Source organism: Dermacentor albipictus, chromosome 7 (genome assembly GCF_038994185.2).
Source record: "Dermacentor albipictus isolate Rhodes 1998 colony chromosome 7, USDA_Dalb.pri_finalv2, whole genome shotgun sequence".
Lineage (NCBI taxonomy): Eukaryota > Metazoa > Arthropoda > Arachnida > Ixodida > Ixodidae > Dermacentor > Dermacentor albipictus.
This window is the reverse complement of record NC_091827.1, coordinates 1,041,840-1,056,846: the sequence shown is the minus strand read 5'-3', so window position 1 is coordinate 1,056,846 and position 15,007 is coordinate 1,041,840. Positions and strand designations below refer to the sequence as shown.

General features: G+C 47.1%; 1 protein-coding gene across 7 annotated transcripts in view; it reads left to right on the top strand.

Moving 5' to 3' along the window:
* Positions 1–15,007, top strand: part of LOC135918004 (nidogen-like) — a 382,953-nt gene that overhangs the window by 313,850 nt on the left and 54,096 nt on the right. The window lies entirely within an intron of this gene.

Here is a 15,007-nt window from a genome sequence, read left to right as displayed (position 1 = left end):
GCAGTCGAGAAAGTATCATCATCATCAACCTGGTTAAGCCAACTGCAGGGCAAAGGCTTCTCCCATACTTCTCCAACTACCCCGGTCATGTACTAACTGTGGCCCATGTCGTCCCTGCAAACTTCTTAATCTCATCCGCCCACCTAACTTCCTGCCATCCCCTGCTACGCTGCCCTTCCCTTGGAATCCAGTACGTAACCCTTAATGGCCATCGGTTATCTTCCCTCCTCATTACATGTCCTGCCCATTTCTTTTTCTTGATGTTAATTTACAGAGACGATCACTCGCAATCGCGATAGCGCGCTTTGACCGAAGTCCTCTCACAGAGGAACTTATGTTGAAATGCCGCCATCACAAGCCGTCGCAGCAGAGGGCGACGAGGGCACTGTTGCGGTTTTTGAGGGCGACAGAATTGGACAAGCGGCTGTAGCCTGAACAGATGTTTATAGTGCTGCAAGTAGTACTGTGTTGTGCGTTGGCAGTATGCGGCGACAGTGACCGACTGTGATTGTATGTCTACGCTCCTTTCTTTCTTTTTCTCTACTTTGTTATAACTTTACCTCCCCCTCCCCTCTCTCCCCAGCGTAGGGTTGCAAACCGGATCTTCCCCTCTGGTTAACCTCCCTGCCTTTCCCCTTTCCTCTGTCTCTCTCTCTCTAGTTGAACTAAGATGTCATTAACTCGCGTTTGTTCCCTCACCCAATCTGCTCTTTTCTTATGCCTTAACGTTACACCCATCATTCTTCGAGAAAGAATATGACAAGTTAACCTCTCCAACTAGACACAAGTTTCTTTCTACCACTTTACCAGCTATGCTACAAACTAACCCGAAGCGATTTTGGAAAACTATTAATCCTAATCAATGGAATGAGATTTCACTTAATAGCTCCGGACTTCCGACCCCTGGCACTGAGGGTGCAGATCTTCTTAACAGAACATTTAGTTTGGTTTTTACTAATGAATTACCTGACGGCTTGCCCGATCCACCATACTTCGCGTATCCGCTCATACAAAATATCACATTCGATCCCATCGGCATTGTCAAAGTATTTGAATCATTGAAGAACTCGTCATGCACGGCAGTAGACGGTATCAATGCTAAAGTGCTAAAATAATACTTAACATGTGTGTAGCCTGTTTTTATCACTCATACTCCAGGAATCACTTAACAGCGCTTCAATTCCACATGACTGACAGGTGGGCAAGGTCTTCAAGAAAGGAAGCCGATCATCACCGACTAACTACCGCCCTATTTCCGTAACAAGCGTGTCTTGTAAAATAATGGAGCATATTTTATACTCGCATATTGCGAACTTCCTAACATCCGTCAATTTTCTTTCACCCAAGTCAACATGGTTTTCGCAAGAATTATTCCTGTGACACCCAACTTGCTCTTTTCTTGCACGACTTACATTTAAACCTAGATCGTAACATCCGGACTGACACAATATCTTTAGATTTTGAAAAAGCGTACGATAAGATCCCTCATGGTCATCTTTTAATAAAGTTATCCCGTCTTAACTTTCATCCGTGTATTCTAAGCTCGATTCGAGGGTTTTTAACTAACCGTCCGCAGTTCGTATACGCTAACTCACACTCTTCATCCTTAACACCCATGCTTTCAGGCGTACCTCAAGGTACCCTACTTGGTCCCCTCCTTTTCTTAATATACATCAATGACCTGCCTCGCAATATTTCTTCTCATATCCGACTCTTCGCAGATGATTGTGTGGTTTACCAAGCAGTTACTAACCCCACCGACCATTTGGCATTACAAAATGTCCTATCGCGCATACAAAATTGGTGTAACACTTGAGTCATGTCATTAAATGTAGCCAAAACCGTGTTAATGACTATTCATCGTCGTCATATCTGCGATATGCCTAATTATAGCATCAGTAACATGCAGATTGCAACAAGTGATTCATTAAAATATCATGGTGTGTATATCTCACGTGACCTAACTTGGACCTGTCATGTTAACCACATAATAAATTCTGCTAATCGTACTCTAGGTTATCTACGCCGTAACTTTTTCCTCGCTCCTCCCTCTATTAAACAACTTGCTGTTGTAACCTTTGTGCAGCCCAAGCTGGAGTAGGCCGATGCTATTTTTGACCCCCACCACAGTAACCTTATTAACGCCCTCGAATCGGTTCAGAACCGCGCTACACGATTTATTCTGTCAGCTTATTCGTACAATTCAAGCATCTGAGCACTAAAATTCTAAATAAACTTACCCTCTCTAGCCTCACGCCGTAGAATAGCAGGTCTTAACCTTTTTCATATCTTTTTTTCCATTCTTTGCCTTTTGACAACCCGTACATAAGAGCACATCGCGTTGTTCGCACCAGTCACTTTAACACACTATATCCCCCACAAGCCCATGCCGTGACTGTTCAGCAATCATTTTTCCTGCGCAGAACACGAAACTGGAATGGCCTGCCCACCGAAGTTGCCACTATCATCGACCCACTTGCATTCAAGCGACTCACCGAAAATATCCCTTTCTAATTTGTAGCATCTTTCTTTGTCACTAACTCTCCTACTCCCTCATGTAATGTCACGACAAGAGACCTTTGAGGAAATAGATAAGCAAAACACCCAAAAGAGAAGGGTCGCCGAAGAGGCAAACTTCACATGCGCAGCCTGCCTCGCTCGCTTCGGCGGCACGTCTGATGCATGGCGCATCATATGGCGCGTCTGGTGCGCCGCTATCTTGTTGCTAGGTAACGCAAGAAGAATAGGTCGCCAAGTATAAGTTCATTTATGCGCAAAACGTTTTTAGTTCTAGCGGGGAAGAATAAAAATAAATAAAACGTCTAAGTTCATCTCACATTCTTTTTTTTTTTTTCGATGCTCGCGTCAACTAATTTACTACATTTACTAATGACCTTCACGCATTCCTTGACACCGGCCTCATCACTGATTGCATATACTTGGATTTTGCGAAAGCCTTTGATATTACAAACCATGAACTCCTTATGCTAAAACTAACCAGCCTAAACGTTGACCCTTTTGTACAACACTGGATACGCGACTTTCTTTCTAACCGCACTCAATTCGTCACGGTGAATGGAACCGATTCTCTAGGGGTACCTGTTCCCTCCGGAGTGCCACAGGGCTCAGTTTTAGGCCCATTACTATTTTTGATTTACATTAATGATTTACCTACTAGCATCGCTTCTTCTGTCGGTCTTTTTGCTGATGATTGCGTTATCGACCGCACCGTTTCTAATTATACTGACACAATAATCCTTCAAACTGACCTAAATAATATTTCTGCTTGGTGCGAAATGTGGAAAATGAAACAACCTTCTTAAATGTAAATCAATGAGAGTATCGCGTAATAACATGCCTTGCCCCAACTATCTTCTTCACAGCACGGCGCTTGAATCCGTAACTACAGATAAATACCTCGGTGTACATATTGCAAATGACCTTTCATGCAAGTAACACATCGAGAGCGTAACATCAAAGGCCAATTGCATGCTTGGTTACCTGAAAAGAAACTTCTCTCTGGCACCTTCATCACTCAAGCGACAGTTATACATCACTTATGTCCGATCTAATATCGAACATGCCTCGTCAGTCTGAGACCCTGGCCTTGCAATTCTTACCAATAACTTAGAGGCAACGCAGAATCGCTCAGCACGTTTTATCCCAAGTAACTGCCATCGAACTTCCAGCGTAACTAACATGAAATCGATACTTAATCTGCCCTGCTTGCAAATAGACGGAAACTATCTCAACTTGTGTTGTTTCATAAGATTTATTTATTTATTTATTTATTTATTTATTTATTTATTTATTTATTTATTTATTTATTTATTTATTTATTTATACAATAAAGCAGGCCCAAATGGGAGCCCAAGTGGGAGGCGCAGAATACATAAATATTTACACATGCACGTATAATATATATACACATATGAAAAAGAAATACAAAAGCAATGCAACGTGTGTAAATATCCGAAAAAAAATGAAAGCGACGACTGAGTAAGATTAAGAGAAGGTACACTGAAGGAAGACAACTTGACAAACATTAGAATAGTATCACATGCATATATGAGCACTTGCAACCACTATCACAAGAGGGGGGGGGGGGTGAAGTACCAGAAGTTGAACGAGCGACCATTGCAAAATACTGAAAATAATAGAGTAAGGAAGATGTGGAAAGTATCAAACAAAATTCACGTGTAAAGAGAAGAAAAAGAAAACAGTAACAAGGCTTGTCGCCATGTCAATATCTTTAATATTAAAGACACCTGCGTTCAATAGTATCGGTGTTTATCAATTCTGATAATGGCAGGCTGTTCCAATCTGTTACAGTGCGCGGGAAGAAGGAAAGCTTAAAAAGGTTAGTTCGGGTGTTATAAGGTGTTAAAGAATCAGCTTGACGATGCCGTGTAAAAAAAAATCAAATTATGAGGTTTTACGTGCCAAAACCACTTTCTGATTATGAGGCACGCCGTAGTGGAGGACTCCGAAAATTTCGATCACATGGGGATGTTTAACGTGCACCTAAATCTAACTACACGGGTGTTTTCGCATTTCGCCCCCATCGAAATGCGGCCGCCGTGGCCGGGATTCGATCCCGCGATCCCGTGCTCAGCAGCCTAACACCATAGCCACTGAGCAACCACGGCGGGTATGCCGTGTTCGACGCGCTGTAAGTGGTTTAACATAAGCCTGTGGGTTGAGGGACAAACAGTTGTTTTTAAGCAAGAAAATAAATTTCAGTCGTTGTATTTTCCTGCATAGCTGTAGCGTTTGAATATTATGTTGATTCACTAGGATAGTAGGCGAGTCACTCAGTCTATATGTAGAAAAAATAAACCTGACAGTATTACGTTGGACCATCTCTAAAGCGTTAGTGTTAATTTTCCTATAGGGATCCCACACAATGCATGCATATTCGTTTCGGTCGGATGAGTGAAGTGTAAGCCAGTAATCTAGTACCAGAGGGAGCATGCTTTAGTATGTGCCTGAGGAGACAAAGCTTCCTGAAAGAGGAGTTACATACGTTAGAAATGTGGCTATTCCAGCTGAGGTCACTGGTTATTGTGATTCCAGGATATTTATATTGGCTGACTTTGGTTAGCGGTTCAGAGTCGAGGTTATAGACAAACGACGTGTTATATTTATTTTTTGTTATGGACGTGTAAACAGTTCTTTCTCTGTTCAAATCCATACCCCAGCGATCGACTGCACTATCTATAGTAAAGAATGTTTTGAAGGTCAGAGTTAAGCAATAATTGATCTTCGTGGCAAGTAACCTCGTTAAACAACACACAATCGTCAGCAAATAGTCTAACATGAACAGGATGAGAAATTTCGTTAGTGATGTCGTTCATGTACGTATATTAGAAATAGTAAAGGTCCTAGCACGCTACCTCGAGGTACTCCAGAGTTTACTGAAAGTTCGTTAGAAGAGTAACTATCAATTGAAACAAACTGCTTGCGATTAGACAGATAAGCCGCCACTTAGCTAATAATATGTCTGTCGACTGTAGTTTTCCCATAAGTTTATTGTGAGAAACAAGGTCAAACGCTTTCTTGAAGTCTAAAAATATTACGTCAATTTGGCTTGACTTGTCAAGAGCACTTGCAAAGGGGTGAATAATTGTGGTTAATTGTCTTACAGTAGAAAACCCATCCGGAAACCATGCTGATGAGGAGACACTTAAGTGACACTAGTTGTCACTTAGGAATTTGGTTATTTCATTAGCTATAATATTGTTGCGAAGAGTTGCGAAGAAATGGTTTTATTTACAGGCGATGGATGATGATCGTAGCGTGGTCGTAGCGCAGCCCGGCCTCTCAAACTATTCGTTCTCTTCGTCTTCTCTCTTCTTGTCCGCGCCTTTCGTATCCGTTACATTTCCCCGCAAGCAGACGAAGCCCGTGGGGCGAGTCAGGATGGACAAGCAGGGTAGAAAGGCTTCAGGCGAGCAATATGAGTCAGCTGAGCTCTGCTTGATCGCCGACCATTGCACAGGAGGCGAGCTATGACGTAAGTGAGTTCGCTCAGGCGGTCCACGACTACAAATGGGCCTGAATATAGTGACAAGAACTTTTGGCACAATCCACGCTTGCGTTGCGGTGTCCAAAGAAGAACCAAGTCACTTTTTTCCAACGATACTTGCACGTGACGGTAATCGTATCGCTCTTTCGAACGACTTTGCGAGGCCAGAGTACGAAGACGAGCTATTCGACGGGCTTCTTTGGCGAGACACAAAGTCTTCGATACAGAATCGTCCCTGTGCAGTACGAAGGGTAAGAAAGTGTCCAGAGGGCTTCGCGGTAACCTTGCATACAGGATATGAAATAGGCTATAGTTCGTGGTTTCGTGTTTTGCCGTGTTGTATGCGTAAGTGATGAATGGAAGCACGTCGTGCCAGTTCTTATGATTGGAGGAGGAGACGTACATGGCAAGCATGTTGGTCAGCGTTCTGTTCGTCCTTTCAACGAGGCCATTGGTCTGTGGATGATACGGCGTGGAATGACGAAACTGTGAAGTGCACAAACGAAGTAACTCTTCAATGGCATCAGCAGTGAACTGGCGACCACGGTCGCTGATGATGACACGCGGTGGGCCATGACGAAGGACCATGGAACGCAGCAGGAAGACCGCCACGCAAGCAGCGGTAGAAGACGGTATGGCTGCAGTTTCTGCATACCGTGTAAGATGGTCTACGCAGACAATTATCCAACGGTTTTTGTTGTTAGATAACGGGAATGGACCCAAAAGGTCAATGCCTACTTGCTCGAACGGCGTACTGGGTGGTGTCAATGGCCAAAGGGGACCCGGGGCTGTGCTGGTCGGTCGCTTGTGACGTTGGCACGTTTCGCAACTAGCGACAAAACGCTTGGTTGTTTCGTTCATCTTGGGCCAGTAAAAGTGCTCCTGGGTGCGGTGCAGCGTTCGTACGAAGCCGAAATGGCCGGATGTCACATCGTCATGCATGGCGCGTAGAACGGCGGAGCGGAGGCTCTCGGGGACAACAAGCAGAAAACGCGCTTCATGCCCGGAGTAATTAGTTTTGTAGAGCAATTTATCACGGACAGTAAAGCGACCGCTGCCTTTAGAAGTACGGGCGGCGACAAAAAGCAGATCGAGGGTAACATCATTCCCTTGTTCTCGCTGAAAGTCTGCCGCGTCAGGGAACGTAGAAGTAACAGCAGCGAGACAGTCGTCAAAATTCTCAGCATCGCAGTCGGTGGTCGCAAGAGGAATCCGAGAGAGGCAGTCTGCGTCAGCGTGACGACGGCCACTCTTGTACGATACCACAAAGTCGTATTCCTGGAGGCGCAGTGCCCAACGTGCGAGGCGACCAGAGGGATCACGCAAACCGACCAGCCAGCATAAAGAATGGTGGTCGGTGATAATCTTGAATGGTCTACCGTAAAAATAACACCGAAACTTTTGTATGGCGAAAACGGCTGCCAGGCATTCCTGTTCCGTAACCGTATAATTGCGTTCAGATTTGCTAAGGCAACGGCTCCTATCCCGATTCCACTAGCATCAGTGTGAACTTCAGTCGATGGATCGACTGAAAAGATGGATCGAAGTGACGCAAGAGGGGTGCTGACGTTAGTATAAACTTCAGTTGAGAGAATGATGCGTCACACTCTGGTGTCCAATTGAAGGATGCATTTTGTCGCAAAATACTTGTCAACGGGTAAACGATGTCGGCAAACCGGGGAACAAAACGACGAAAATACGAACATAGGCCAATGAATGAGCGGAGTTCTCGTGCTGACTGCGGTGGCTTGAAGCTCACCGCTTCAATCTTACGAGGATCGGGTCTGACGCCATCCTTGTCGACTAAGTGTCCCAGGACCAGTGTTTGACGTTCGCCGAACCGACACTTTTTTGAGTTTAGAACCAGTCCAGCTTTCTCAATGCAGTCGAGAACGAGGCTGAGGCTTTCGTTGTGTTCTTCAAACGTGCGGCCAAAGATTACAACATCATCGAGGTAACACATGCATATCTCCCACTTTAGGCCACGTAGTACTGTGTCCATGAATCTTTCAAAGGTGGCAGGAGCATTGCGAAGGCCAAAAGGCATAACATTAAATTCGAATAGGCCATCTGGAGTCACGAAAGCGGTCTTTTCCTTGTCGGCAGGGTCCATAGGTATTTGCCAATACCCCGATCGCAAATCAAGTTTGAGAAGTAAGAAGCAGTGACAATCAATGACATTATCGATTCGTGGTAGTGAATATACATCCTTCTTCGTCACTGCGTTTAGATGTCTGTAGTCCACGCAGGATCTCCAGGAGCCATCTTTTTTTCACACCAGGATTACTGGGGCTGCCCATGGACTAGATGACTCTTGAACGACGCCTTTGTTCATCATCTCCTTGACTTGCTCTGCAATAACTTTGCACTCGGACGATGACGCTCGGTAGGGCTTCCGGCGGATGGGGTGTGCTGAGCCGGTATCTATTCTGTGACGAGCGCGGGACGACGGTAAATGAAGGGGTGCATCTCCATGCGTGAAGTCGAATGCAGCCTCATGTCTGGCAAGGACCTGTACCAGTGCTTGCCGTTCCGATGTGCCGAGAGCCTTGCTGATCATGCCGAGCATTAGCTCTTCAGAATGGCGATTATCGCAAGGAGAGAAAGCTATAGAAACGTCCGTAGTTAGTGCCGCTATGGAGCTACATGCGGTTTTATCGAAGAGAGCGATTTTCATACCGCGAGGAAGGACAACCGGCGTGGCAGAACAGTTCAGCGCCCACAATGTGGCGACTCCTTTCGTCATGCACAGGACAACAGAGCAGGGCACAAGTATATCTTTTTTAGCACAGTTTATGCGGAGAGGCCTAACTACAAGGTCAACACAATCAGCATCAACAGTAGTTGCAGAAACACGAACGGGTGCAAGGCACCACGATGGTGCAATCACTTCATCAAGAACACTGAGAGTGTCTGTGTCCCTCTCTTCACCACCCTAACTTTGTTCGGACTGTGCTGATATAAATAACTTGTTCAATGATATTTCGCCACAACCACAGTTCACGGAAGCGCCGCACTGTTCAAGAAAATCTATACCAAGATTAGCATCGTTTGAACAACGAGAAAGAACAAGGAATTTCGACACAAACACTTTCCCAGCCAACAAACCACTCACAGCACAAACACCAAGGGGTTGAAGCCACCCGCCGCCTACTCCACGAAAGCTAATACCGTCGTTCCAAGAAAAGATAACTTTGTGGCCTAGATCGTTTTTGAAAGCAAGGCTCATCACAGACACAGTCGCACCAGTATCAACTAACGCCATGGTCGGTATTCCGTCAATCGAGACATTCACTTTGTTTTTAAACATCACAACAGGCAGAGGTATTTCTTGCAAAGACCGTCCGACAGCCACACCTCCATTGGCCGCGGATGCTAGTTTCCCGGCGGTGGTGACGAAGAACGGCGCCGAGGGGACGGAGAGCGACGGGGACGCTTACTTGGTGGCGTCAAACGGCGCTCAGAAGCTGGCGAATCGCTGCGTCTGGTCGCGTGTGAGAAGTGGTCCATTGGAAGCAAATCGGTCGTCCGCAAGTCATATGAAGTACGGGTTCTGGGTGGCGAGAACATCGGTGGTGTCCTTCGTGATTGACGGCCTTAGCGACAATACCGAGCTATATGGCCTGTGGAACCGCAGTTGTAGCACATGGGAGGGTCGCGGTTCACAGCATCTTCCTCGAAACGAATGCTAGGCTGCTGTGGGCGGCGAGAACGTTCGTTGTCATGTGGATAACGTGTCTCTGCTGCTCACTGAAATCCGTTATGTCGTTCATAAGTCACGTCGTGGTAGTAGGGTCGGTGCTGTTCTTGTCGCGGCCTGACAGAAGTCACAGAGCCTCGGGGGTAAAAACGCGGCTGCTCTCGTTGTGGCCGAGCGTCGTAAGTAGGGCCTCTGTCGTAGAGACGTGGCTGCTGTCGGGGCGCGAGTTCATAATCCTCAGTGCCCCTCGCCGCAGGATACGGGGAGAAGTATGCCACGTTTGGCTCGAAATCTGGTGGTAGGCGGAAGCTATGAGTGCCTGGATGTGTCACTTGCGCGTGCAGGCTGAGCTCTTCCGGAACTATTTGTCGTATCGTTGATGCCAGATCGAGGGGCTGGTTGCTGTCCACGCTTGCAACTGTCGTCACGTTGGCTAGCCTGCCAAACTTCGGTGTGATGTGCCTCGTCTTCAGTTGCTCGAAAGTACGACAGTGCCGAATGATGTCAGTGACGGAAGCCAGGTTGTCCTTTGCGATGAGGAAATTATAAACGTCTTCGGCAATTCCTTTCAGGATGTGCCCGACTTTGTCTTCTTCAGACATTTCAGAGTCCACCATCCTACACAGTTTTATTACCGCCTCACTGTAGGTCGTGCAGGTTTCGCCTGGCACTTGCTCACCTTGCAGTAGCGTCTGTTTTGCCCTTTTCTTTTTCGACGTGGAGTCGCCGAATCGCTCTTTGATTTCGGAAACAAATCTTCCCCATGTTGCAAACGTTTCCTCGTGATTGTCGAACCACAAAAACGCAGTATCCGTTAGAAAGAACACGACGTTCAAAAGCTGAGAAGCGCTGTTCCACTTGTTGGCAGCACTCACCCGGGGATAATGAATGAGCCATTCCTCGACGTCTTCGTCCGATCTTCCGGTGAAGGGATGCGCATCTCTCAATTGTAGAACGGAACTTGTCGGCGCAGCTGTTGGAATGGGCCGTTGTTCGTCTGCGTCGTGGGACATATTCAACTCCGGTAGATTCGGTGGGAGTCCAGCAAGGCGACGGTTCCGTCGAAGAACTTCGGCTTCAGCCTCCGTCTTCGGGCGTCGATTATCCCGCACCTTCCACCACAACTGTTACGAAGAGTTGCGAAGAAATGGTTTTATTTGCAGGCGATGGATGATGATCGTAGCGTGATCGTAGCGCAGCCCGGCCTCTGAAACTCTTCGTTCTCTTCGTCTTCTCTTCTCTCTTCTTGTCCGCGCCTTTCGTATCCGTTACAATATGTTCGATTAACTTGCAACATGATGAAGTTAATGATATCGGACGATAACTAGTTACTAGGGTTTTGTCACCTTTTTTTGGTATGGGAACGACACGTGCAGCTAGCCAGTCTGTAGGAAGATTAGCCGAAGATAACGAGGAAAGGAAGATAACAATAAAAGGGGCTAGCGCTTCAGCATGCCTGCGCAGAAAAGCGTTCGGTGTGTTGTCTGGTCAGGAGACGATTTAGCTTTGAGCTTCAGCAACATCTGATATGAAGTGCTGTGCCACACGTGTCAAACATGATTCGTTCTTTTTATGTTACGTCATAGGCAAGCAGCCTATATATGTAGTTCGCTGTCACTGAAATAAACCAGTGTGGTAGGTGCACTTGGATCGTCTCCGTCACTCTGCCACCCGCTACAACAGTGGCGACGAGGGTGACCACCCCGCGAAGCCCCCGCCACGAACAGTGGCGTCTCGGTAGCGCTGGGAGTTCTGCTGGGTACTGAAAGTAATCGAGTCTACGGAGCATCGGCGGTCATGGCCCTGGCTACGAACCTCGGTACCGCAAGTTTCGACGAAAATCAAGATAAGTGGGATATTTACTTGACTCGACTGGAGGCATTTTTGAAGCAAACGATATTAAGACAGATAATAATAAAAGGGCGCTCTTGGTATTATTCGAGTTGGAGCGGTCGTAGTTGTAGGGAAGACCTTGGTACTTCGTCGGGACTTAGGCGAGCAGGGTTTATTTGCAGTATTTACATTTTTGACAAGACATACGTCGACAGTCTAGCGTGACTCCCATATGGAGCCCGCAAGACTAACATACAGCAAACAGCTTACGAGCACACAGCTCACTAGTACATTTCGAGCATGACAACGAGCACTCAGCTCCCGACGACGAGCACACCCTAGCAGCCGGCAAACGCTGCTTATAAGTTCTTGATTCCAAGCGAACGGAAACGTTCCTCCAGTCATCGTTCGACGTCACCGAAGATGACCCGCCCTTTTGCAGGCGGGCTCACATACTCGTGTCGCACACACACACAGGCGCAAAGGTCCGGAGCCGACGTCAGAGGGCTTCGTAGAACTCTGCTTTGTCCCGGGTGGCGCGGCCGAGTACCACATTCCTGAGCTGACCGCGCGCCACGTGGCTGCCGGTCATCCGCAGTTCTCTGAAGTGCGCCCCGTCTGGTGGGATTGGAACACTTGCAGCGGACTGAAAGCTGGCACGTTGCCACCCCGCACGGCCATTCCTAACAGTTTCGACACTGTCAACGAAGACGGTAGGCGTTCTTGCTGGACACTGCGCCCCCAGAAAGTAAATGGCCTGACTTACAAGGACGCACTTGCCATCCTAAATAACCACTATGCGCCGAAGACTAATGAGGTTACCGCAAGTTACAAGTTCTTTCCAAGGGATCAGGCTGCAAACGAATCTGTCCGGGACTATGTTGTTCAGCTACGCAAGCTTGCGGATAATTGTCACTTCGGCACCAGTTTGGACCGTATGTTACGGGACCGCATTGTTTGTGGCATCCGAAATCGGGCGGTGCAGCAGACGCTGCTTGAAAAAACTGAGCTCGCACTTGCCCAAGCTGAAATGATTGCCATAGCGGCAGAGACAGCCGCACTAGAAGTAAGCGCCATGACTAGACCTGATAATGAGGCAGCGGTGTGCACTGTAGCGAGTAAATCGCGCCGATATCAGACCTTCACCAAAGATAAGCAAAGCCATACTGAGTGCGCACGCTGCGGAAACTACGATCACGAAGCAAGCGACTGTCCGCACTTTAAAAAGGAGCAGTGTTTTCGCTTTCGGAAGACTGGTCATTTCACAAGAAAATGCCGCTCCCACTCGGGGCTCCGGGCTGGTCGTAGGCGCGATGGCGTCGCTAACGCACTTCATTATGAGAGCGCTGTATCCGAAACGGGGGAAGGCGTTATTTCATCAGTCTTCACATTGCAGGAATCACGGGAAAAGAAATCTTTGCTCCAGGCGTTCCGCAGAGTTATGCGCTGGGGCGGCGTGCCCTTGAACATGCTTATTGACACGGGATCACCGTTTTCTATCATTCCGCAGGAGGTGTATCTAAAGCACCATCTGAGTTGGCCACGCTTATCGAAATGCAAACACACGCTCAGCTGTTACTTGGGCAAGCTACCTATTGGCGGTGAACTGCACCTTGAAGCCCATTTGCGGGAAACGCTGTACCTTCCACACTGATAGTTACAGGCTGCTCGGGTCCCAGCCTTTGCGGAAGGGACTAATCCAAGCGTTCTCGCTTTTGCCGTCCGGCTTTCTCGCTACGGTTCAATCGACGTCAGCAGATCCCGACAGCCTCAGGACCGAGTTTCCTGCCCTTTTTGAGGCAGGACTTGGAAACATTCAGGGGCCACCTGTGAAATTCCACATTCGAGAAGGCGCCCACGCCAAGTTCCACAAGGCGCAGTCAATTCCTTATGCTCTTCGTGAAAAAAGTGGAAAGTGAGCTGGACCGTTTAGTAGAGCAAGGCATATCGCCCATAGCACATTCTGAGTGGGCGGCGCCAATCGTACCAGTACTCAAGACGGTTCCCTTCGCATCTGCGGCGATTTCAAAACCACAATCAATGCTCCGTGCATAACTGAGCAGTACCCTTTACCAAGCATTGAAGACATTTTCGCGTCGCTACGTGGGGGATCATTTTTCACAACACTGGACCTTAGGGATGCATATAACGAACTCCCTTTGGCTGAGGAGGCGAGGAAGTTGGCCGTGATAAACACTCGCAAGGGGTTGTTCTGCTATAACCGTCTTCCGTTTGGAGTTGCCTCGGCTCCCGCGATTTTTCAGCGGCGCATGGAAACGGTCCTGGCTGGTCTTCCAGCCGTGCAAGTTTAGCTTTGAGCTTCAGCAACGTCGACACTACACCCGGTTGCCAAACAATATCAGAGGTCGAGTTACAAGACATGCAGTTGAGGTTTATACCATCATCGAAATTGAAAAAAACACTCTGAAAATAATCAAGTGTTCCGCGATGCGTTGTTTTTCGACGACGACATGGCGCTCGTGAACAATTTGGTCAATTAACTTGGTTTTTATGCTTAGAAAAGCCCAAAATTTTTGGGGTGCCGGTTGAATGAAATTTGTAAATGTATGGTGAATATACCAGCGCTTAGCTTGCCGTACTTCTTGGTTTAGTTTATTTTGGATTTCGTGAATTGAAACACGTGAATCACATCGTCGTCTTAAGCGCTTAACTTTTCTTTTAAGGTGCAAGATCTATCTCGTTATCCAGGGAGTACTCTCGGAAGTTTTTTTAGTTTTATTGGGAATAAAGTTGTTAAGGCAGTGAGTGATCATTTCTTTAAATTTATCCCAAAGCACAGTAGTCTTGTTACTGTGAAAGTTATCAAGGCATTGCTCAAGATAATCCAAGACACTTTCGTCTCTGGCACGAGCACAATCTTTAACAGTGGTTGTTTTACATTTTTTGGTGTTAAGCACTTCCAAAGAAACAGAAAATTATACCAGACTATGATCAGAAATTCCAGGTTCAACCGAAACTATAGAACGACTTACAAAAACGAGGTTGGTTGAAGTATGGTTGCTGACGTACCATAGGTGCGCGTTGGCTCTTTTACAACTGGTTGTAGATTGTGAGACAGACTGCTTTCATGCAAGTAACCCAAGTGTGACTTAATCCCGGAGCAGTGAAACCCGTCCTCCCAATCAATATCTGGTAGGTTAAAGTCTCCTACAAGTAGTACGTTATCGCTTCTGGATGAAACCATGGGTGCAATTTTGTAGGAATTCTATCACTTTTTCTATGCCTTTTGCGGCCATCACTGCGCAGTCATTGGTCGAAAATGACCGGGCCGCGCCCATTTTGTCTGTCAATCACGCGACGTCAGGAACCCGCAAAAACTGTAATCGTCATAGTGACGTTGACGCACTCATTATGCGGAGCAAAAGGCACGGATTTTTGGCTAGGCCAGAGGCAGGGTCGTTTCCGAAGGCATAAAAAAAAATGGC